At 47.9% G+C, this 26,045-nt stretch overlaps 1 protein-coding gene across 2 annotated transcripts in view; it reads left to right on the forward strand.

Annotated features, from left to right (window-relative positions):
• SLC2A9 (solute carrier family 2 member 9) overlaps window positions 1-26,045 on the forward strand; it is a 1,837,553-nt gene that overhangs the window by 215,698 nt on the left and 1,595,810 nt on the right. Inside the window, exon 1 of one of the 2 annotated variants that reach the window (XM_069202850.1) lies at window positions 21,913-21,983. The exons of the other annotated variant lie outside the window; for it this stretch is intronic. The gene's annotated coding sequence lies outside the window, so the exon portion shown is untranslated. Of the gene's footprint in view, window positions 1-21,912; window positions 21,984-26,045 lie in introns of those variants that run through there. 2 annotated transcript variants of the gene reach the window in all.

Here is a 26,045-nt window from a genome sequence, read left to right on the forward strand (position 1 = left end):
CTGGACTCTTCCACTCTCAATCTATTGAGTTCCCTTTCTAACATTCTGTCTTCAGGGAGGGTGGGTTGGGCATGCCTTGACACAGAAGAATGGTGTGAATGGACAGAGGGAGACCTGTCCCTAACAGATGGCACTCTAACATTCTGGCCTACAGAAGTAACACTCCTACTGTGATGAGAACTCACATTAGTACCAGCCATGCTAGGTGGCCTGCTAAGGGGCAGGTTGGGAAGGTTTCCTTCTAACACTTTTACTGGGGCTACCCCAGAACAGAATCAGAGTGTGAACCATCAGCTAATTTCTCACCAGATGTGCCAACTATGGTCTTATCCTGTTCAATGAGCATATTAACTAACAGTTCTCTTGAGGGATTCTTCCCTACCCCTAAACCTCTTTCAATGCAGAGACTCCTTGCTCCTTTCCAGCTAAGGTGATCATAAGCAACTCTGGTCAGATCAACAGTTTGACCTGTACCAGACATGATAGAAAGGGTTTAAGGGACAGAAAAAGAAAGAAAAAGTTTCAGAACTTTTTAAGGAACAGAAAAAACTTTTAAAACTTTTAAAGAACTTTTTGAAAGTTTTAGAGGTACTTTTCAGCACTTAGCAATAGAGTAAGAGAAGAAATGCAAAACATTTTGGTTAGGTGTACATACACTGAACTTGTTTTGTATATTTTTCTCTTATGAAAAGTACAAAATGACAAAGTGGTAAGTAGTTGTAAGTACTTATCCCACCGCTGCCACCAATGTAAGAGGCTGGCCTGGCTTGTAGTGGGTACCAAGGGGTACCTACACTCTGTACCAGGTCCAGTTATCCCTTATTAGTGTAGAAGAGGTGTCTAGCAGCTTAGGCTGATAGAAAAGGGTAGCTTAGCAGAGCAGCTTAGGCTGAACTAGGAGACGTGCAAAGCTCCTACTATACCACTAGTGTCATATGCACAATATCATAAGAAAACACAATATACAGATATACTAAAAATAAAGGTACTTTATTTTTATGACAATATGCCAAAAATATCTCAGTGAGTACCCTCAGTATGAGGATAGCAAATATACACAAGATATATGTACACAATACCAAAAATATGCAGTAATAGCAATAAAAAGCAGTGCAAGCAATGTACAGTCACAATAGATTGCAATGAGAGCACATAGGTATAGGGGCAACACAAACCATATACTCCAAAAGTGGAATGCGAATCACGAATGGACCCCAAACCTATGTGACCTTGTAGAGGGTCGCTGGGACTGCAAGAAAACAGTGAGGGTTAGAAAAATAGCCCACCCCAAGACCCTGAAAAGTGGGTGCAAAGTGCACCTTAGTTCCCCAGAGAGCACAGAAGTCGTGATAGGGGAATTCTGCAAGGAAGACCAACACCAGCAATGCAACAACAATGGATTTCCAGACGAGAGTACCTGTGGGACAAGGGGACCAAGTCCAAGAGTCACACTCAAGTCGGGAGTGGGCAGATGCCCAAGAAATGCCAGCTGAGGTTGCAAAGAAGCTGCCACCGGATGGTAGAAGCTGAGGTTTCTGCAAGAACGAAGAGGACTAGGAACTTCCCCTTTGGAGTATGGATGTCCCACTTCGTGAAGAAGCCTGCAGAGGTGTTTCCGTGCAGAAAGACCGCAAACAAGCCTTGCTAGCTGCAAGGGTCGCGGTTAGGGTTTTTGGATGCTGCTGTGGCCCAGGAGGGACCAGGATGTCGCCAATTGCGTGAGGAGACAGAGGGGGCGCCCAGCAAGACAAGGAGCCCACTCAGAAGCAGGCAGCACCTGCAGAAGTGCCGGAACAGGCACTACGAAGTGGAGTGAACCGGAGCTCACCCGAAGTCACAAAGGAAGTTCCCACAACGCCGGAGGACAACTCAGGAGGTCGTGCACTGCAGGTTAGAGTGTCGGGGACCCAGGCTTGGCTGTGCACAAAGGAAATCCTGGAAGAGTGCACAGGAGCAGGAGCAGCTGCAAATCACGCGGTACCCAGCAATGCAGTCTCGCGTGGGGAGGCAAGGAGTTACCTCCACCAAACTTGGACGGAAGAGTCACTGGACTGTGGGAGTCACTTGGACAGAGTTGCTGAGTTCAAGGGACCTCGCTCGTCATGCTGAGAGGAGACCCAGAGGACCAGTGATGCAGTTCTTTGGTGCCTGCGGTTGCAGGGGGAAGATTCCGTCGACCCACGGGAGATTTCTTCGGAGCTTCTAGTGCAGAGAGGAGGCAGACTACCCCCACAGCATGCACCACCAGGAAAACAGTTGAGAAGGCGGCAGGATCAGCATTACAAGGTCGCAGTAGTCGTCTTTGCTACTTTGTTGCAGTTTTGCAGGCTTCCAGCGCGGTCAGCAGTCGATTCCTTGGCAGAAGGTGAAGAGAGAGATGCAGAGGAACTCTGATGAGCTCTTGCATTCGTTATCTAAAGAATTCCCCAAAGCAGAGACCCTAAATAGCCAGAAAAGGAGGTTTGGCTACATAGGAGAGAGGATAGGCTAGCAACAAATGGAGGAGCCTATCAGAAGGAGTCTCTGACGTCACCTGCTGGCCCTGGCCACTCAGAGCAGTCCAGTGTGCCAGCAGCCCCTCTGTTTCCAAGATGGCAGAGGTCTGGAGCACACTGGAGGAGCTCTGGGCACCTCCCAGGGGAGGTGCAGGTCAGGGGAGTGGTCACTCCCCTTTCCTTTGTCCAGTTTCGCGCCAGAGCAGGGCTGGGGGATCCCTGAACCGGTGTAGACTGGCTTATGCAGAGATGGGCACCATCTGTGCCCATCAAAGCATTTCCAGAGGCTGGGGGAGGCTACTCCTCCCCAGCCCTGACACCTTTTTCCAAAGGGAGAGGGTGTAACACCCTCTCTCTGAGGAAGTCCTTTGTTCTGCCTTCCTGGGCCAAGCCTGGCTGGACCCCAGGAGGGCAGAAACCTGTCTGAGGGGTTGGCAGTAGCAGCAGCTGCAGTGAAACCCCGGGAAAGGTAGTTTGGCAGTACCCGGGTCTGTGCTAGAGACCCGTGGGATCATGGGATTGTCTCACCAATGCCAGGATGGCATTGGGGGGGGGAAATTCCATGATCTTAGACATGTTACATGGCCATATTCGGAGTTACCATTATGAAGCTATACATAGGTAGTGACCTATGTATAGTGCACGCGTGTAATGGTGTCCCCCCACTCACAAAGTCCGGGGAATTTGCCCTGAACAATGTGGGGGCACCTTGGCTAGTGCCAGGATGCCCACACACTAAGTAACTTAGCACCCAACCTTTACCAGGGAAAGGTTAGACATAGGTGACTTATAAGTTACTTAAGTGCAGTGGTAAATGGCTGTGAAATAACGTGGACGTTATTTCACTCAGGCTGCAGTGGCAGGCCTGTGTAAGAATTGTCAGAGCTCCCTATGGGTGGCAAAAGAAATGCTGCAGCCCATAGGGATCTCCTGGAACCCCAATACCCTGGGTACCTCAGTACCATATACTAGGGAATTATAAGGGTGTTCCAGTATGCCAATGTAAATTGGTGAAATTGGTCACTAGCCTGTTAGTGACAATTTGGAAAGAAATGAGAGAGCATAACCACTGAGGTTCTGGTTAGCAGAGCCTCAGTGAGACAGTTAGGCATCACAAAGGGAACACATACATATAGGCCACAAACTTATGAGCACTGGGGTCCTGACTAGCAGGGTGCCAGTGACACATAACAAACATACTGAAAACATTGAGTTTTCACTATGAGCACTGGGCCCTGGCTAGCAGGATCCCAGTGAGACAGTGAAAACACCCTGACATACACTCACAAACAGGCCAAAAGTTGTGGTAACAAGGCTAGAAAGAGGCGACTTTCTCACAATAAAGCAGCGAGTACTGGATCCCCTCGTCACGTAGGGCCCTTTTAACTGCTAGGAATGAAGCTCGCCTGTTCTGGACGTCGAGTGTGAAGTCCTGGAACAGTGTCACCTCCCCATTTGCTACTTTAAATGGGCCCATCTCTCTGGCCTTCTGTAAGAGGATGTCTCTGTCCCGGTAGTGCAGAAGTTTGGTGATCACAGCACGGGGAGGTCTGCCAGGGGCAAGAGGTCTTGACGGCACCCGATGCGCACGCTCCAGCGTGTAGAAGGGGGTCAGGCACCCCGGCGCGACCACCGTGCTTAACCATTTCTCCAGAAAGTCCACCATGTTCGCTCCCTCGGGCCCCTCGGGGAGGCCCACCACACGCACGTTGTTCCTCCTGTTTCTCCCCTCCACATCCTCAGCTCGCTGTTCAAGTAGTGCCACTCTGCTAGCAAGGGAAGTTACCTCGGCTGCCACATCTTTCTGCTTTGGCATGATGTCCGCCAACGTGGATTCCGTTTCTTTGACTCTGTCTACCAGTTTATGGTGATCTGCTCTCAGAAGACCCACCTCAACCGCAACTTGATTGATGTCGCGCTGCAGTGTTGTCTTTGTGTCTTCTATCGCCCCAAGTATCTTGCCTAGGGTGTCTTGGACTTTGACTTGTGACTGGTCCTGCAAGTCCGCTTCTCTGTTCCCCGGCGGCGCCGCAGGGTCCATGGTTCTGCTCTTGTGTCGGCCCTTGGGGGGCATCGGTCGAGCAAGGAGTCGTACCCCCGAGGCCCAGAAAGCGGCCCAAGTGTTATCGTATGCTCTTCTCCTTCCGTCTCCCCACGCTCTGGTCTCCACGGATCTCACCACGGCCCCCGGGCGGCCCCGAGCAGGGCCCCAGGCATCCCGCCAGCCATCCTCAGCTTCCAGTTACAAGAGCAGGGGGCCCCCCGTTGTCAGTCCGTGGCTAATTGCCACCCACTCCAGCCCCAGTCGTCTCAGCCGTTCCTCCGCTCGTTGCGCGTCCAGGGTCACGTCCCACCACCCGGGCCCAGAAATGCGCCACAGCCACTGCTTAGTCGCCTTCCCTCACGGGGTAGTTACCACCTCTTCAATGCTTCCACTGTGTCGTCTGCATCACACCTGATCGCGCTCCACCACCACGCGGGCTAAATTTCTCCTGGTGCCCCATCCACAATGTACTCGCTCAGGGGTCGTCGGCGCTCCAAGGCACCTGGGGCATTCGACGGTCTTCCCCTGCCAGGCAGCCAGTTATTGTTCCTTTGTGGGGTGTGCCTCCTCCATCGCTAGCTCCACTGGTCCTTTCATTTCTGCTTCAACTCAAGCTCACCAGGGGGGCGGCCCCCCTCGTTCCCAGCCCGGTCCTCAGTTATCGCTGCCCAGCACGATCTTGGGCCAGCTCCTGTCCCATGCAGGGTCAAGTCCCCGCCTCCTGCACCGACCTCCTTCAGCTCCTCAGGGGCCTGGGGGGGCCCACGGAGGCCCCCAACCAACAGGGCCCACCGCCGCTCGCTCTGCTCTCGGGGTCACTTGCCCCTCTCCTTTGGCGTGTCAGACGGCTCCCTCTGAGCTCGGGGGCCGCGCCGCCAACCCATCTTCACAGTGCCCCGCCCGGGCCAAACGCTGCACTCGCGGGCCGGTCCCGGCACGATCCAGGGCCGCGCCCGACTCTCCAGCTTCGCTGCTTTGTTGCCCCACGGGGGCGGAGACCCACCAGGGTCCCCGGGCCCCCGCCGGCCGCCTCTGTATCTTCGGCGCAGCAGGGAGACCCGAACGAGGTCCCCTGCTGCATCTGGGCCGCCCGCCCTTCTCCGGCGGCGGCCCGCAGCTTCACGCGAGGCCGCGGCTTCAAGCGAGGGGAGGGGCTGCCTGCCTCCTCCCCCGTCAGTCGAGCCCGACTCACTCCTCCGCGCCTTCAAGGTCCGCAGCGGGGGCCCGGTAGCATCAAGGGCCGGCCCCCAGCACAGCGCCCGCACTTCGACAACGGGCAGCCCGGACTGGCTCGCTTTACGGCAGGTTATTCCATCTGCCCCTCCGGAGCGATGGAATCAGACGTGCGCCATCACGGGAACCTTGGCCACGCCCCCCTTCTTGGATATTTATGAAATATTTCTTCTTCTGAAACAAGGGGACTGTCTCCTGCATTGGATTCCCTTGATTCTAGTTATTTGTAAAGCAGCAGTGGCATATTTTGCTATCTCAGATTTCTATATATTTCTATTGACACTAGAGTTTAACATGAAGTGGCAAACTACATTAAGTTCTTCTCACTTCCCTTTCTGAAACAAGACATACTACACCTCGTTTTACCATATCTGTACTACCACTTCACTCTCTAGTGTGGTTTTTCTGCATTGTCAAAAACATGCATGTTAGAATAATCGTGAAATTTCACATTTTTTTCTACAATATGGATATATATTTTCTTTAGACCACCTTCCTTATGTTTCACGTAACTTAAAGAATACACCTGATTTTGAGAACTGATGGTATTAGGGACTTGTTGGACACCACAGGCTTGATTCACAAACTGCATTTTGTAATAAGTAAAGTAGTACCACAGTAATTTTACTTGCTTAATACGAAATGCAATTCACCAATCTAAGACTGTAGATCTTCTGCTCCACTTCTCTAATCTTTTCCATGGGGAGATCTTCACACATGTAATTTTACTACTTAGTAGAAAATGTGGGAGAGATCAGGGGAAGTGGCTGGAAAAAGGGATTACTTTTTACTAAATGGCAACAATATAGGGAGAAGTAAGGAGGCATTTAGGGAGGGCTAAAGGGCAGTTTTGGAGGGACGGAAACCCACATATATACACATTTGAAAAGTAGATTTATATTAATTTATTTTAAACATTTTTGCTATGGGGTTCTATTTTAAGTCCCTACCTCCATATGTTCTATGGGGTAGTGTTGCAGTATGGTGGGCTGGCCTTGTCAATGGCTGGTCGTTTGTGGTGCTGGGCCTACAACAGGATTGAGCTACTACTATTTTGGGTCCTTTTCTCTGTAGTAACTTTGAACTTATACATTTGTCTTGACCCCCTGTTTCTGGGGCCGGAGACACAGGGCTACAATTGTAGTAAATTTACCCTCAGAAATAGTGACTAGCTAAAAATAGACGTATATTTAATGCACAGTTCAGGAGTAAATTTATACATGTAGATTTACTCATGTGCATACTTACCTTGCCTCATGTGCATATTTACCTTGCCACAAAGGCCCCTACATTCTTATAAAGGAAGCATGTTAAGGCAAAGATTATCTTGATTTAGTAAATAGTCATGTCTTTACTTGCGCTGCACATGCTAGAGTGCAGTGGTATACTATTTATACACATGCACACAACACTGAAGGAAGGGACAGCCACACTTCAGGCAGCAGGTGTCCCCTAAAAACAGATAGAAACAGTGAAAGCTTCCTCTAGACAAACATAAGCCTTAGGACTGCAAGCATTTCCCATGTGCAGGGTCTTCTTTGAGTAGTGTTGATAATAAAATGCAGAATTTGGTCATCTTATCCTGTAAACACCATAATTAAAGACAACTACAATTGAGGTTGTGCCGCAAATTAGAATTTGAATGTTAAACATTTGCATTTTTAAATCACAGCCTCACTCTTACTTTAGCTACAGGCTTATTAGTCAACAGTCATCTATAAATATGTAGGGCTAGAGAGTCTCAGGAGGGTGTAACATTTACATGGTGTACTGTAAGAAATCACTGACTGTTTTGACCATGTACTCCCGCCCTTTTATAACCTCAAAATGTCGGTGTTGTAAAGTACTATTCCAGAAGAATTAAGAGATCCTGAGTACCGGGTGAATGGGAGTACCAGGTGAATGGCTACTCATTTTTAAGTTTCTTTTGCAGAATGTTTTAGCTTTCAGAACAAAAAAATTATAAGTCCCGTTGTGCTCCATTCTTAACATTGCTAAGACCAATCACTTTATATGTTTTTACCTTCTTTGTATATTCAGTTCGGGAGATGCAATTTTATAGCCAGCCCTGTAAATTTTGGCAAGGCTAACTGTTGTAACACAAAAGAATGATAGATGGAGTGCTGAAACTTTTCAAAAACTCACCCCCAGTCACAGATCTGGGTTTAATCCATTGTTCCTTTGTGACTGTGACTAGAGTTGAGTGTTTGAAAAGTTTCCATCATCCTTTTGTGTTACTAAAAGTTTACTGTTGTTTCTTCCTTAGCACTTTTCGTCTTTTTCTCCTCACTCCCTCCTCTGAGGGACACAGCAATCAGTAATGAAGACCATTAGTTTACTCCACTGTTAGAACTTGGGTTTCTGGTTGTCAGAGTATGCACCCTGTACAAGCAGGAACCACCACTCTAGTCAGGGTAAACTAGATACACACTTAAAGATAACTTGTGCTCACCCTCTGATAGCTTGGTACAGAACAGTCAGGCTTATCTAAAAATGCACTGGATAAAGAATTTGTGGATACACACACAATAACGCAATGAAAACACCTCACAAATACTCCACACTGGGTAGAAAAATAGATTATATTTTTAGCAGGAAAACAAGACCAAAACAACCAAAATCCAATAAGTAGAAGTGTTTTCATGAATTTTAGAAAAACAAACCAAAAGCAGTGCTTAGAAATTAATAGCGCTTGGAGATTATTTGAGGTTGTGCTAGACTGGGGTAAATCTAAAGTTCAGGCTGACCACAATGGAGGGCAGGCTGGCTACAGGACTCACGCAGGGGCCACTGAGAGAGTACCTTAGAGGAGAGGTAGCGTCAACATTGAGGAGCGATGCAAAGGTGATGCCTCGGTTCTGATCTGTGCAACCAGGCGATGCTTCGTCATTGGGTCACGCAGTTGTTGATGCAATGGACCTCGAAGTGCTGCGTCAAACCCTTTGTGATGTAGGCAATGTGTCATCATCGAGCCGCACAAACGTCAATGCAAAGGCGGTACACTGGGGCTGGTGGTGATGCATCAATCCAGAGCCCCCGCAGTCAACGATACTAAGTCTTCGTCCTCATTGGCGGTTGCTAGGCGTCTGTGTTGAGGACGGATGCGGCGGTTCCGATCTGCGCAACACCAAGGGTGCTTTGGTTTTCAGGGGTTGCAGTACAGATAGTCACTCTCAAGAGCACAGGACTGGATTGGCACCACTTAGCAGAGTAGGACTCACAGCAGACAGAGTCCAAGTGCAGGTTGTCTGCAGTCTTTGATCTCCCTGAGCGTGCAGAAGAACAGAGGGCAAGCCAGCAATCCCTTGGAGTCACTCTGGGTCCAGGTGAGATGGGTCCAGTCCTTGTCTTCAGCAAGGCAGAGATTAAGCAGGCGGCGGGAAGCTCAGCAAAGCAGAAAGCAGTCCTTCTAGGGCAGCAGTCCAGCAGAGTGGCAATCCTTGTAGCCAAGCAGTCCTTACTTCTGGCAGAGTTCTTCACAGGTCCAGTAGCGTACTGAATTTGGTAGGGTTAGAGGTCCAGTAATTATACCCAGTTGTACCTTTGATGTGTGGGGGACTTCAAAGAAGGGTCTTTGGATCTCACTGAGGTATTTTATTCCTAGCCCTTGCTCCAGACTTTCAGTAGGGGTAATCAACCCTTTGTGAGGGGACAGCACTTCCTATTCAGGTGTAAGTGTCAGCGCCCCCTCGCTCGTCTGCCTAGGAAGAGCTTTCAGAATGAAGACGAATGCAGATGAGTTCTCTGTCACAACCACCCTTCCTGTGTTTGTGGCTGTCTAGAGGGAATGCACAAAGTGTATCTATCACCCACCCCAGATGTGTATTAGAGACAGGCTGCAAAGCACACAGAACAGCCAGAACAGAGAAATTCCTACTTTCTTAAAGTGGCATTTCTAAAATAGTAATATTAAATCCAATTTTACCATTAAAAACAATTTATCATTACCATTCCGAAGTTATGAAACATGATGAAGCTACTATTTCTAATCAGGAATTAGAACTTAAAAGTGTATTAAGGAATTCCCAATGCTAGCCTATGGGAGGAGTAGGCCTCACAATAGTGAAAAACAAATTTGGCTGTTTGCCACTACCAGAACATGTAAAACTTAACTTACCTTACCTTTTACTTACTTAACGCCCTGCTCTTAGCGCTACCTAGGGCCTACCTAAGGGGCGACGTATGAGTATTAAAAGGGGAATTTAAGGCTTAGCAAGTAGTTTTAAATGCCAAATCAATGTGGTAGTAAACTGCACACACAGGTCCTGCAATGGCATGCCTGAGACTGGTTTGAAAGGCTATTTATGTAGGCAGTGCAAGCAGTGCTGCAGACTCACTAGTAGCATTTAATTCACAGGCTGTGGGTATATGGTATTCCACTTTGTAGGAAAGTACCATCTTGCCTGGCATGTTACCCCCATATTTCACTGTATATATGTTGTTTTAGTTGTATGTGTCACTGGGACCCTGCCAGCCAGGGCCCCAGTGCTCATAAGTGTGCCCTGTATGTGTTACCTGTGTTATGACTAACTGTCTCACTGAGGCTCTGCTAATCAGAACCTCAGTGGTTATGCTCTCTCATTTCTTTCCAAATTGTCACTTACAGGCTAGTGACCAATTTTACCAATTTATATTGGCTTACTGGAACACCCTTATAATTCCCTAGTATATGGTACTAAGGTACCCAGGGTATTGGGGTTCCAGGAGATCCCTATGGGCTGCAGCATTTCTTTTGCCACCCATAGGGAGCTCTGACAATTCTTACACAGGCCTGCCACTGCAGCCTGAGTGAAATAACATCCACGTTATTTCACAGCCATTTTACACTGCACTTAAGTAACTTATAAGTCACCTATATGTCTAACCTTTACCTGGTAAAGGTTGGGTGCTAAGTTACTTAGTGTGTGGGCACCCTGGCACTAGCCAAGGTGCCCCCACATTGTTCAGGGCCAATTCCCCGGACTTTATGAGTGCGGGGACACCATTACACGCGTGCACTACATATAGGTCACTACCTATGTGTAGCTTCACAATTGTAACTCCGAATATGGCCATGTAACATGTCTATGATCATGGAATTGCCCCCTCTATGTCATCCTGGCGTTGTTGGCACAATCCCATGATCCCACGGGTCTCTAGCACAGACCTGGGTACTGCCAAACTGCCTTTTCAGGGGTTTCACTGCAGCTGCTGCTGCTGCCAACCCCTCAGACAGGTTTCTGCCCTCCTGGGGTCCAGCCAGGCTTGGCCCAGGAAGGCAGAACAAAGGACTTCCTCAGAGAGAGGGTGTTACACCCTCTCCCTTTGGAATAAGGTGTTAAGGCAGGGGAGGAGTAGCCTCCCCCAGCCTCTGGAAATGCTTTCATGGGCACAGATGGTGCCCATTTCTGCATAAGCCAGTCTACACCGGTTCAGGGACCCCTCAGCCCTGCTCTGGCGCGAAAGTGGACAAAGGAAAGGGGAGTGACCACTCCCCTGACCTGCACCTCCCCTGGGAGGTGCCCAGAGCTCCTCCAGTGTGCTCCAGACCTCTGCCATCTTGGAAACAGAGGTGCTGCTGGCACACTGGACTGCTCTGAGTGGCCAGGGCCAGCAGGTGACGTCAGAGACTCCTTCTGATAGGCTCCTTCAGGTGTTGTTAGCCTATCCTCTCTCCTAAGTAGCCAAACCCTCTTTTAGGGTCTCTGCTTTGGGGAATTCCTTAGATAACGAATGCAAGAGCTCATCAGAGTTCCTCTGCATCTCTCTCTTCACCTTCTGCCAAGGAATCGACTGCTGACCGCTCTGGAAGCCTGCAAAACTGCAACAAAGTAGCAACGACGATTACTGCGACACTGTAACGCTGATCCAGCCGCCTTCTCAACTGTTTTCCTGGTGGTGCATGCTGTGGGGGTAGTCTGCCTCCTCTCTCCACTAGAAGCTCCGAAGAAATCTCCCATGGGTCGACGGAATCTTCCCCCTGCAACCGCAGGCACCAAAGAACTGCATCACCGGTCCTCTGGGTCTCCTCTCAGCACGACGAGCGAGGTCCCTTGAACTCAGCAACTCTGTCCAAGTGACTTCCACAGTCCAGTGACTCTTCAGTCCAAGTTTGGTGGAGGTAAGTCCTTGCCTCCCCACGCCAGACTGCATTGCTGGGAACCGCGTGTTTTGCAGCTACTCCGGCTCCTGTGCACTCCACGAAGATTTCCTTTGTGCACAGCCAAGCCTGGGTCCACGGCACTCTAACCTGCATTGCACGACCTCCTGAGTTGTCCTTCGGCGCGTGGGACTCTCTTGTACAACTTCGGGTGAGCACCGTTTCACTCCACTTCGTAGTGCCTGTTCCGGCACTTCTGCGGGTGCTGCCTGCTTCTGAGAGGGCTCTTTGTCTTGCAGGGCACCCCCTCTGTCCTCTGACACAATTGGCGATATCCTGGTCCCTCCTGGGCCACAGCAGCATCCAAAAACCCTAACCGCGAGCTTTGCAGCTAGCAAGGCTTGTTTGCGGTCTTTCTGCGGGAAAACACTTCTGCACAACTCTTCTTGACGTGGGACATCCATCCTCCAAAGGGGAAGCTCCTAGTCCTTGTCGTTTGCGCAGAAACCTCAGCTTCTACTATCCAGTAGCAGCTTTTTTGCACCCACAGCTGGCCTTTCCTGGGCATCTGCCCACTCTCGACTTGATCGTGACTTTTGGACTTGGTCCCCTTGTTCCACCGGTACCCACGTCTGGAAATCCATTGTTGTTGCATTGCTGGTTTTGGTCTTTCCTGCAGAATTCCCCTATCACGACTTCTGTGCTCTTTGGGGAACTTTAGTGCACTTTGCACTCAATTTTCAGAGTCTTGGGGTGGTCTATTTTTCTAACCCTCACTGTTTTCTTACAGTCCCAGCGACCCTCTACAAGGTCACATAGGTTTGGGGTCCATTCGTGGTTCACATTCCACTTTTGGAGTATATGGTTTGTGTTGCCCCTATATCTATGTGTCCCCATTGCATCCTATTGTAACTATACATTGTTTGCACTGTTTTCTATTACTATACTGCATATTTTTGGTATTGTGTACATATATCTTGTGTATATTTGCTATCCTCATACTGAGGGTACTCACTGAGATACTTTTGGCATATTGTCATAAAAATAAAGTACCTTTATTTTTAGTATATCTGTGTATTGTGTTTTCTTATGATATTGTGCATATGACACTAGTGGTACTGTAGGAGCTTCACTCGTCTCCTAGTTCAGCCTAAGCTGCTCTGCTAAGCTACCTTTTCTATCAGCCTAAGCTGCTAGACACCCCTATACACTAATAAGGGATGCCTGTTGCAAGGTGTAAGTACCCCTTGGTACTCACTACAAGCCAGTCCAGCCTCCTACATTGGTGGCAGCGGTGGGATAAGTACTTTGCAACTACTTACCACTTTTGTCATTGTACTTTTCATTAGAGAAAAATATACAAAACAAGTTCAGTGTATGTACACCTAACCAAAAAGTTTTGCTCTTCTTCTCTCACTTCTTTTCTAAGTGCTGAAAAGTACCTCTAAACTTTCTAAAAAGTTCTTTAAAAGTTTTAAAAGTTTTTTTCTGTCTCTCAAAAAGATCTGAAAAACTTTTTTCTCACTTTTTCTATCCCTTAAACACTGTCAAAAATGTCTGGTACCAAGGAGTCTCTGTATAGATAGAGGTTTAGGGGTAGGGAAGAATCCCTCAAGACAACTGTTGGTTAATATGCTCATTGAACAAGATAAGACCTTAGGTGGCACTTCTGGTGAGAAATTAGCTGATGGTTCCCACTCTGATTCTGGGGCACCCCTGGCAAAAGATGTGGGAGGGAAGCTTTCCAACCTGCCCCCTAGCAAGCCATCTAGCATGGCTGGTACTGATGTGAATTCACTTCACAGTAAGAGTGTTGTCTCACATCACAGTAATAGTGTTGTTTCTCATCATAGTAGAAGTCTCACTTCTGTAGGCCAGAATGTTAGTGTGACATCTGTTAGAGCTAGGGCTCCTTCTGTTCATTCTCACCATTCTTCTGTTTCAAGACATGCCCTACCCACCCACCCTGATGACAGAGTGTTAGAAAGGGAGCTCAATAGATTGAGAGTGGAACAATCCAGGCTGAAGCTCAAGAAGCAACAGCTGGATTTAGATAGGCAGTCCTTGGAAATAGAAAGAGAAAGACAGAAATTGGGTTTAGAAACCCATGGTGGCAGCAGCAGTATTCCAAATAGTCATCCTGCAAAAGAGCATGATTCTAGGAATCTGCACAAGATAGTTCCCCCTTACAAGGAGGGGGGTGACATTAACAAGTGGTTTGCTGCACTTGAGAGGGCCTGTGCTGTACAGGATGTCCCTCAAAGGCAGTGGGCTGCTATCCTATGGCTATCTTTCAGTGGAAAGGGTAGGGATAGGCTCCTTACTGTAAAAGAAAGTGAGGCCAATGATTTCAAAGTTCTTAAGAATGCACTCCTAGATGGTTATGGATTAACCACTGAACAGTACAGGATGAAGTTCAGAGAAACCAAAAAGGAGTCTTCACAAGACTGGGTAGACTTTGTTGACCATTCAGTGAAGGCCTTGGAGGGGTGGTTACATGGCAGTAAAGTTACTGATTATGAAAGCCTATATAACTTAATCCTGAGAGAGCATATTCTTAATAATTGTGTGTCTGATTTGTTACACCAGTACCTAGTGGACTCTGATCTGACCTCTCCCCAAGAATTGGGAAAGAAGGCAGACAAATGGGTCAGAACAAGGGTGAACAGAAAAGTTCATACAGGGGGTGACAAAGATGGCAAGAAGAAGGATGGTAAGTCTTCTGACAAGGGTGGGGACAAATCTAAAAATGAGTCTTCATCAGGCCCGCAAAAACACTCTGGTGGGGGTGGTGGGCCCAAATCCTCTTCAAATCAAAACAAATTAAAGAAACCATGGTGCTATTTATGTAAAATAAAAGGCCATTGGACAACGGATCCCAGTTGTCCAAAGAAAAGCACCAAGCCTCCTACCACTACAACCCCTGCTGCTACTCCTAGTGCCCCTAGTAATAGCAGTGGTGGTGGGAGCAAACCTACTAATAGCCAATCCAAGGGAGTAGCTGGGCTCACTTTTGGTAACTTAGTTGGGGTTGGTCTTGTTAGGGAGACCACAGAGGCTGTGTTAGTCTCTGAGGGGGCTATTGATTTAGCCACCTTGATTGCTTGTCCCCTTAACATGGATAAGTAAAAGCAACTACCCCTAATAAAAGGTGTTGAGGTTCAGGCCTACAGGGACACAGGTGCCAGTGTTACCATGGTAATAGAGAAACTGGTCCACCCTGAACAACACCTACTTGGGTACCAGTACCAAGTAACCGATGCTCATAACAACACACTTAGACACCCCATGGCTGTTGTGAATCTCAACTGGGGGGGGGGGGGTTACTGGTCCAAAGAAAGTTGTGGTTGCCTCAGATTTACCTGTAGACTGTCTACTAGGAAATGATTTAGAGACATCAGCTTGGTCAGATGTGGAGTTGGAGGCCCATGCAGCAATGCTGGGCATTCCAGGGCATATTTTTGCTTTAACCAGGGCTCAGGCCAAAAAGCAAAAAGGACAGGGTGACTTGGATCCTGGAAGAATGGACCAAGTGCTCCCTAAAGCTAGGGATAGTAGAAGTAAATCACTACCTACTATCCCTCCCTCTACAGTGGATTCTTCTTCTGAGGAAGAAGAATTTCCACCCTGTGCAGAACCTACACCAGAGGAGCTGGCTGGAAGCAGACACTGCTGAGCTTTTGGGTGAAGGGGGGCCTGCCAGGGAGGAGCTGAGTGTGGCACAGCAGACCTGTCCCACACTAGAGGGTCTAAGGCAGCAAGCTGTCAAACAAGCAAATGGGGATGTCAGTGACTCTCACAGAGTTTACTGGGAGGACAACCTCTTGTACACTGAAGCAAGGGATCCAAAACCTGGAGCTGCCAGGAGATTGGTGATTCCTCAGGAGTACAGAAAGTTCCTCCTAACTCTAGCCCATGACATTCCCTTAGCTGGACATTTAGGGCAAATGAAAACTTGGGACAGGCTTGTCCCCTTGTTTCATTGGCCTAGAATGTCAGAGGACACAAAGGAATTTTGTAAGTCCTGTGAAACCTGTCAAGCCAGTGGCAAAACAGGTGGAACTCCAAAGGCACCCCTTATTCCACTGCCTGTGGTTGGGGTTCCCTTTGAAAGGGTAGGGGTTGACATAGTTGGCCCCCTTGATCCTCCTACTGCTTCAGGGAATAGGGTTATCTTGGTGGTAGTGGACCATGCCACCACATATCCTGAAGCAATTCCTCTAAGGACCACTACAGCTCCTGCAGTGGCAAAGGCCCTCCTGGGAATCTTTTCCAGGGTGGGCTTCCCAAAAGAGGTGGTATCAGACAGGGGAAGCAATTTCATGTCTGCTTACTTAAAGGCCATGTGGAAGGAGTGTGGTGTTACATACAAGTTCACCACACCCTATCATCCACAAACAAATGGACTGGTGGAGAGATTTAACAAAACTCTCAAAGGCATGATTATGGGACTCCCTGAAAAACTCCGCAGGAGATGGGATATCCTGTTACCTTGCCTCCTTTTTTCTTACAGGGAGGTACCCCAAAAAGGAGTGGGCTTCAGCCCCTTTGAACTCCTATTTGGACACCCTGTGAGAGGTCCTCTAACACTTGTTAAGGAGGGTTGGGAACAACCTTTAAAAGCTCCAAAGCAAGACATAGTGGACTATGTACTTGGACTCAGATCTAGGATGGCTGAGTACATGAAAAAGGCCAGTAAAAACCTTCAGGCCAGCCAAGAGCTCCAAAAGCAATGGCATGACCAGAAGGCTGTTTTGGTTCAGTACCAACCTAGGCAGAAAGTATGGGTCTTGGAGTCTGTGGCCCCATGAGCATTCCAAGATAAATGGAGTGGACCCCACACAATTGTTGAGAAGAAGGGTGAAGTCACCTACTTAGTTGACTTAGGCACTGCCAGGAGTCCCCTTAGGGTGCTCCATGTCAATCGCCTAAAACCCTACTATGACAGGGCTGATCTCACCCTGCTCATGGCAACAGATGAGGGACAGGAAGAAGAGAGTGACCCTCTCCCTGATCTCTTCTCTTCCACAGAACAAGATGCTCTAGTGGAAGGTGTAGTGTTGGCAGATTGTCTTACTGCTGAGCAGAAAGACCACTGCATAAATCTCCTGGGTCAGTTTTCTGAACTCTTCTCTACTGTGCCAGGCACCACTTCTTGGTGTGAGCACACTATAGATACTGGAGACAGCTTGCCTGTCAAAAGTAAGATCTATAGGCAGCCTGACCATATCAGAGACTGCATTAAGCAAGAAGTGCAGAAAATGCTTGAACTGGGAGTGGTTGAGCACTCTGAAAGTCCATGGGCCTCTCCTGTGGTACTTGTACCAAAACCTCATTCCAAGGATGGAAAGAAGGAAATGCGGTTTTGTGTAGACTATAGAGGTCTCAACCAAGTAACCAAAACTGATGCTCACCCTATACCCAGGGCAGATGAGCTAATAGATACACTGGCATCTGCCAAGTATCTAAGCACTTTTGATTTGACTGCAGGGTATTGGCAGATCAAGTTATCAGAAGATGCAAAAGCAAAAACTGCATTTTCAACCATTGGAGGCCATTACCAATTCACAGTAATGCCTTTTGGATTGAAAAAGGCACCTGCCACTTTTCAGAGGTTGGTGAATACAGTCCTGCAAGGGCTGGAAGCTTTTAGTGCAGCATATCTAGATGATGTAGCTGTCTTTAGCTCCAGCTGGGATGATCACCTGGTCCACCTATGGAAAGTTTTGGAGGCCCTGCAAAAGGCAGGCCTCACTATCAAGACTTCAAAGTGCCAGATAGGGCAGGGGAAAGTGGTTTATCTGGGACACCTGGTAGGTGGAGAACAGATTGCACCACTTCAGTGGAAAATCCAAACTATTATAGATTGGGTTCCCCCTACAACTCAGACCCAGGTGAGAGCCTTCTTAGGCCTCACTGGGTATTACAGGAGGTTCATAAAGAACTATGGCTCCATTGCAGCCCCTCTTAATGACCTCACCTCCAAGAAAATGCCTAAAAAGGTATTGTGGACAGCTAGCTGTCAGAAAGCTTTTGAGGAGCTGAAGCAGGCCATGTGCTCTGCACCTGTCCTAAAAAGCCCCTGTTACTCCAAAAAATTCATTGTCCAAACTGATGCATCTGAATTAGGGGTAGGGGCAGTCTTATCACAACTTAATTCTGAGGGCCAGGATCAACCTGTTACTTTTATCCGCAGGAGGTTGACCGCTAGAGAAAAGCGTTGGTCTGCCATAGAGAGGGAGGCCTTTGCTGTGGTCTGGGCACTGAAGAAGTTGAGGCCATACCTGTTTGGCACTCACTTCATTGTTCAGACAGACCACAAACCTCTACTTTGGCTAAAACAAATGAAAGGTGAAAACCCTAAATTATTGAGGGGGTCCATATCCCTACAGGGAATGGATTATACAGTGGAACATAGACTTGGGAGTACCCACTCCAATGCAGATGGACTCTCCAGATATTTCCACTTAGACAATGAAGACTCATCAGGTCATGGCTAGTCTTATTGTCCTTCATTTGGGGGGGGGGGGGTGGGGGGTGTGTAGGAAAGTACCATCTTGCCTGGCATGTTACCCCCATATTTCACTGTATATATGTTGTTTTAGTTGTATGTGTCACTGGGACCCTGCCAGCCAGGGCCCCAGTGCTCATAAGTGTGCCCTGTATGTGTTACCTGTGTTATGAATAACTGTCTCACTGAGGCTCTGCTAATCAGAACCTCAGTGGTTATGCTCTCTCATTTCTTTCCAAATTGTCACTAACAGGCTAGTGACCAATTTTACCAATTTATATTGGCTTACTGGAACACCCTTATAATTCCCTAGTATATGGTACTAAGGTACCCAGGGTATTGGGGTTCCAGGAGATCCCTATGGGCTGCAGCATTTCTTTTGCCACCCATAGGGAGCTCTGACAATTCTTACACAGGCCTGCCACTGCAGCCTGAGTGAAATAACGTCCACGTTATTTCACAGCCATTTTACACTGGACTTAAGTAACTTATAAGTCACCTATATGTCTAACCTTTACCTGGTAAAGGTTGGGTGCTAAGTTACTTAGTGTGTGGGCCCCCTGGCACTAGCCAAGGTGCCCCCACATTGTTCAGGGCCAATTCCCCGGACTTTGTGAATGCGGGGACACCATTACACATGTGCACTACATATAGGTCACTACCTATGTGTAGCTTCACAATGGTAACTCCGAATATGGCCATGTAACATGTCTATGATCATGGAATTGCCCCCTCTATGCCATCCTGGCGTTGTTGGCACAATCCCATGATCCCACGGGTCTCTAGCACAGACCCGGGTACTGCCAAACTGCCTTTTCAGGGGTTTCACTGCAGCTGCTGCTGCTGCCAACCCCTCAGACAGGTTTCTGCCCTCCTGGGGTCCAGCCAGGCTTGGCCCAGGAAGGCAGAACAAAGGACTTCCTCAGAGAGAGGGTGTTACGCCCTCTCCCTTTGGAATAAGGTGTTAAGGCAGGGGAGGAGTAGCCTCCCCCAGCCTCTGGAAATGCTTTCATGGGCACAGATGGTGCCCATTTCTGCATAAGCCAGTCTACACTGGTTCAGGGACCCCTCAGCCCTGCTCGGGCGCGAAACTGGACAAAGGAAAGGGGAGTGACCACTCCCCTGACCTGCACCTCCCCTGGGAGGTGCCCAGAGCTCATCCAGTGTGCTCCAGACCTCTGCCATCTTGGAAACAGAGGTGCTGCTGGCACACTGGACTGCTCTGAGTGGCCAGGGCCAGCAGGTGACGTCAGAGACTCCTTCTGATAGGCTCCTTCAGGTGTTGCGAGCCTATCCTCTCTCCTAAGTAGCCAAACCCTCTTTTCTGGCTATTTAGGGTCTCTGCTTTGGCAAATTCCTTGGATAACGAATGCAAGAGCTCATCAGAGTTCCTCTGCATCTCTCTCTTCACCTTCTGCCAAGGAATCGACTGCTGACCGCGCTGGAAGCCTGCAAAACTACAACAAAGTAGCAACGACGACTACTGCAACACTGTAACGCTGATCCAGCCGCCTTCTCGACTGTTTTCCTGGTGGTGCATGCTGTGGGGGTAGTCTGCCTCCTCTCTGCACTAGAAGCTCAGAAGAAATCTCCCGTGGGTCGACGGAATTTTCCCCCTGCAATCGCAGGCACCAAAGAACTGCATCACTGGTCCTCTGGGTCTCCTCTCAGCACGACGAGCGAGGTCCCTTGAACTCAGCAACTCTGTCCAAGTGACTCCCACAGTCCAGTGACTCTTCAGTCCAAGTTTGGTGGAGGTAAGTCCTTGCCTCCCCACCCCAGACTGCATTGCTGGGAACCGCGTGTTTTGCAGCTACTCCGGCTCCTGTGCACTCCACGAAGATTTCCTTTGTGCACAGCCAAGCCTGGGTCCACGGCACTCTAACCTGCATTGCACGACCTCCAGAGTTGTCTTCCGGCGGCGTGGGACTCTCTTGTGCAACTTCGGGTGAGCACCGTTTCCCTCCACTTCGTAGTGCCTGTTCTGGTACTTCTTCGGGTGCTGCCTGCTTCTGAGAGGGCTCTTTGTCTTGCTGGACGCCCCCTCTGTCCCCTGACACAGTTGGCGACATCCTGGTCCCTCCTGGGCCACAGCAGCATCCAAAAACCCTAAACGCGAGCTTTGCAGCTAGCAAGGCTTGTTTGCGGTCTTTCTGCGGGAAAACACTTCTGCACGACTCTTCACGACGTGGGACATCCATCCTCCAAAGGGGAAGTTTCTAGTCCTTGTCGTTCACGTAGAATCCTCAGCTTCTACTGTCCAGTAGCAGCTTCTTTGCACCCACAGCTGGCATTTCCTGGGCATCTACCCACTCTCGACTTGGTCGTGACTTTTGGACTTGGTCCCCTTGTTCCACAGGTACCCACGTCTGGAAATCCATTGTTGTTGCATTGCTGGTTTTGGTCTTTCCTGCAGAATTCCCCTATCACGACTTCTGTGCTCTTTGGGGAACTTTAGTGCACTTTGCACTCACTTTTCAGGGTCTTGGGGTGGGCTATTTTTCTAACCCTCACTGTTTTCTTACAGTCCCAGCGACCCTCTACAAGGTCACATAGGTTTGTGGTCCATTCGTGGTTCGCATTCCACTTTTGGAGTATATGGTTTGTGTTGCCCCTATCCCTATGTGTCCCCATTGCATCCTATTGTAACTATACATTGTTTGCACTGTTTTCTATTACTATACTGCATATTTTTGGTATTGTGTACATATATCTTGTGTATATTTGCTATCCTCATACTGAGGGTACTCACTGAGATACTTTTGGCATATTGTCATAAAAATAAAGTACCTTTATTTTTAGTATATCTGTGTATTGTGTTTTCTTATGATATTGTGCATATGACACTAGTGGTACTGTAGGAGCTTCACTCGTCTCCTAGTTCAGCCTAAGCTGCTCTGCTAAGCTACCTTTTCTATCAGCCTAAGCTGCTAGACACCCCTATACACTAATAAGGGATACCTGGGCCTGGTGCAAGGTGTAAGTACCCCTTGGTACTCACTACAAGCCAGTCCAGCCTCCTACACACTTTACAAGGGACTTACACATACATTCAATATGCCAATTGTGTATACAACAATATTACCATGTTTAAGGGAGAAGCACATGCACTTTAGCACTGGTCAGCAGTGGTAAAAAAAACTCTGAGTCCTAAGATCAACAAAAAGATGCAGCATAAATATGAGGCAAGCAGGCAAAAAGTTATGGGGAAGACTACCCTAAGGCTGACAGATCTGACATTCACTCTAGTGGCAGCACTTCATTTCACATCACCATGTGATCAAGCATATGAACCTCCATTTTAGTTTGACAGGAACTGCTTTTATTTAGTCTATGCATATTAAGTCAGTTTACAATTCTGTGGAAACCGTTTCATAAATGTTACTGGTCCAAAGACATTCAAACTGACTGCCATAAGATAATTGGCAGCCTCAACTCATGAATTAAGATAATGCAGTTATATTTAAAATGGGAGCAGAATAATAAAGACACTTTGTGCGGTGCAGTTCGAAGGAAATGTAAACCTCGTGGCTAGCAGGATTAGTAATAACCGCTGTCCTCCAGGGCGATGCTCTCCTCATGTAAACTCAAACAGACATCAGCCTCCCCTGACCTGAAGAGGTAAGAAAGGTTTCTAATATTTACAATGATGACTTATTGAAGTATTTTCACTTATCAAAATACGGGCGCTTATTTTGTTCGGTTGTCTCCCTCCAAGACTAGACTTTCCTCTGTTCACAGTCCAATGCGCAAACTGTTATTCTCCTAGTGGGGTTGCTATACTCGTATTCCCGTCTTTTATTAAAAAAAAAATCTGTCATTTTGAACACTGTATGATTTTTCATTATTTTCCCATCGTGTTGCTATCACAAGGCAGTCTTGTATTCAGTTTGTGGCCAGTGGCAAACATCACAAGCAAATGATACTGTACTTAGAAGAGAATGGCAGATTTGTCTACTTCCACAGGCGTCCTTACTTAAGGACACTTGCCTTGTGATGAGAGTGCCTCCGTGAGATCCCTGCTTGCCGCTGACGCCTCGTGTGAACGCGACAAAATGATCTACGTTCCTCCATCGCATTTAAAATCCACACTTCTTGCGTCTGATCATAAAGAGTGATCATTTTTAGGTCTCTCTTAGGGCCAATGTCCCGCATGGAGGAACCTCAGCGGGATCTGAGAATATGGAACATCTAACCGATTACCGCACGCTGCGGAATGAGGTAGTGGATTTCTTGGCCCTTCTCCCTGTGTTGCGGAAGTCGGTTTTTATACGGTCCATGGCACATTTGGACTGTTAAAGTCTACTGGTTTGTCAAAAGGTCTGCTTGAACGTGAGTAATTTCTATTGTGTACTTAACAGTGTTTTGATTTTTTTGCAGGGCCTGGCAGCCCTTTATCCCACCAGGTATTTGCGGGCTACATCCCTTGGGGCGGTTTTTAAAGCCCAGGGGCGCACATTTGCTTCTGCCAAATTCCTCAGCTCCCCGAGGTTAATTGCAGCAGAAGCTTCGAGATGGAGAAATAGAAAGGGTCAAAGAAGGAAGGTAGAGAGAAATTGATTAGGGAGGGAAAAGAGATACAGGAGAGAAGGAGGGAGACAGAATGGTTGGATGGATGGAAAAAGCGATTGCACGAGGAGGCGAGCAGGGCTGTTTGAGTAATTTTGCCTGGGTTGCTTTAGTTTCACACTTCTCCTGCCATCTTATTCGTGACCGATTGTGGAAAGGGATGAGATTAGGGTGGTTCAAGAAGTTTTAGGTGGTCCTTGATGAGAAGTGGGTGCATTTTGGGAACACGGTTTTTCAGTTTGTTTTTTATAAGGTTCCTTTTTAGATTTAGAGTAAAAACAGTTTTCTATGGTGGGTTGTCTGGCCAGCTGCATTTTTTTCAAAACATTCATGATGAAAAAATACACACATCTAAATTATATTATTATTATTATTGTTATTATTATTATTATTAATATTATTATTATGTAGTATAGGTGCTTTCTCTCACCATTTTTAATGCATTGGACTCTGCAAGTATTATTTACATTTTGCTACTGCCCACCACAACATAAAACAGGTGGCAATGGATTACACCACTTCATCCGCTGGCACATATTGATTTGTGTCATCCCTCACTCTCTTCATTGGTGGTGTTCTCCTTATTCCGCACCCTCAGGAGGGAATGGCCACTCTGCACTGTGAGGGTGGTGGAGGGAGGGCACGAGAAGGCAATCTGCACTATAAGCCAAGCATGCAAGCCTCTTGTATTTTGATATGGTAACTGTTACTGAGCAGTACTATCTTACCATCTCCAGTGCCACCACTGCCATCACTTCATCTTCAGCACCTGCCCGTTTGTCTTTTTCCCTACAGGCATATCTTCTCTGTTGATCATGGGAGGATCATTCACCACCAAAACCCACCACTCCCTAATCCAGCCCCTGCATTGTTGATTCCTGTTTTCACACTTGCTTTACTGGCAGCAGACAGGCAGACTTCAGCCCAGATTTACAAGAAAATGACAGAGTGCAATGCTTTGCCAAATTCATCAGCATTTACTAGAATACGGCGCACCCCAGAGTTGCCCCCTCCGCAGGTGCTAAATTTGCTGCTGGGTGCCAAAGCTGCCACCCTTGTGCCATGGTGCAAGGATGGCTGCGCTGCGGGGGAGGTTGTTTTTGTTCAGGAAGGGACAAAAAGAAATGAAAGCATTTCGCCTCATTGCGTCATGCTAATGCCATCCCTGGGGTGGCGTTAGATTTTGGCGCTCCCTCAGTTTTACAAAAAGCCGTAAATCTTGGGCATCTTCAAAATGCAATGGGTGTTGGGGTGGCACACCCATTGCACGCCACTTCCACGCAAAGTGTTGCGTGTGAAGGGGCTGTATTCACAAGGTGGTGTTAAGCCACAAAAAGTAGCTTAACAACACCTTGTAAATACGGTGCAGTACATAGGTTACTCTCCAGTGGCGATAGGGCCTTGTAAATCTGGCATTTTGTGTTTGATATTTGATTAAAATGGTCATGTGGCTGTGGCCTTATGTTTGAAGGCTTGTGACGTACCCCTCCTAAGAGCAGGCCTAGTCTGGTTTCCACAGATTCTGCCACAAGGGGCTAGATCCAAGCAGGACTAACCTGTTGAACATGGAAGGATTCTTCACCACTTGTAACCCACCACTAACTCATAAAACCCATGCATTGTTGACTCCTGTTTTTACACTTCCTTCTGCAGCGAGGCTAAAAGACAGACTTCATGTTTGATATTTGGCTAGGAAGACCATGAGGTTGTGTGCCTGCACAATGATCTGACTGTTTAGGGCATGTGACCCTTTCCCTAGAACACTCCTAGTGTGGTTTCTACAACCTCTGTCATAGGGCCAAGAATATCTGTTTTCATTTTTATCCCTGAATGAAAAGGAAAATGATGCATTCAATTTAAACAGCAAAATAAATGTGTATGAGCCAAATACAGCACACTGTCACCACAAATGATACTGCTGTGTCTGTTGTTCAGAATCGATTTAGCTCGCTTTCAGATGTCCTTTTAAAGCTGCCCTTCGGACACATCCTTTGTGTAAAGTGATGCTTCTCACGGCATGCAGAACTGGGGCTATTTCCAAGCAGGTGTAGCCGCATCATTGGTAAAATAAAACATGAGATCTCTGCACCTGGCTGTTATCAAGCTTCCTGAAGCAGCAATTAGGTACAGACAAAAGGACAGCCCTGGCCTACAAACATCATCATCTGAATCAATGAAAATTCAGTATGAACCTCATCCATGCAATCCACAAAGTGAATCAGCTCTTCCTTGCTAAAACAGTCTTTACAGAATTTTGAGGGGTTGGTATGTCTCTGTTCTCTTCACTTCAGTGTCTAATTTTGAGGGGTTGGTATGTTTCCATTCTCTTCACTTCAGTGTCTAAGGGCCTCATTACGATCACGGTGGGCTGTATTATGATGTTTCAGCTGGGCTGGCCAGTGGAAACAGTGCAACAGCATTGGCTTCAGCTTTCAGAGACAGCCGAGGCCAATGTGGCTGCACACACAGCGTACCTGGATTGTACACTGTCTGCCAGTGCGCATTCTGAGTGTGCTGACAGGGGGGCCCCTGCACTGACCACAACATGGTCATGGGCAGTGCAGGGACCCCCATGTGACCCCAAGTCTGCCTTTCTGCCAGCCTTTTCATGGCGGTGACACAGCCATGAGAAGGCTGGCGGAAAGGAAAGTTGTGATCAGCAGGGCGGGGCTGAACTCTGCACCGCCGTGACTGACCATGACTTGCACCGCGTCCAACCCATCGGAATCTCTCATCCTGGAAGTGGTGAGCTGGTGGTCCAACCGTCAGCATCATAATGTGGACGGGCCACCGTCGGTGTGGTGGTCCATGGACTGCCGTACTCGTAACAAGGCCCTAAATTTGTATCCTCTAGGTGTCTGAATGCAGGCATTATACTTTCATTGCTTGGGAAGGCTATCCTCACCCCTATCCTGTGCCTTGCTAAACCTGTTGCCTACAGAATGGGTCCCTCTTTGCTTTTGTGATTAATCTTGTGTGCAATACTTTAAGGGTGTGCATCAGAAGACAGCAACTCCAGCATTAGCAGAATCCTTTTAATGTTTGCATTCCTGTGGATCCTGTATATTCTCTTTCATGTTGCTATAATCATGAGGTTACTGCTCCTTCTGAACA

Source organism: Pleurodeles waltl, chromosome 1_2 (genome assembly GCF_031143425.1).
Source record: "Pleurodeles waltl isolate 20211129_DDA chromosome 1_2, aPleWal1.hap1.20221129, whole genome shotgun sequence".
NCBI classification, from domain to species: domain Eukaryota; kingdom Metazoa; phylum Chordata; class Amphibia; order Caudata; family Salamandridae; genus Pleurodeles; species Pleurodeles waltl.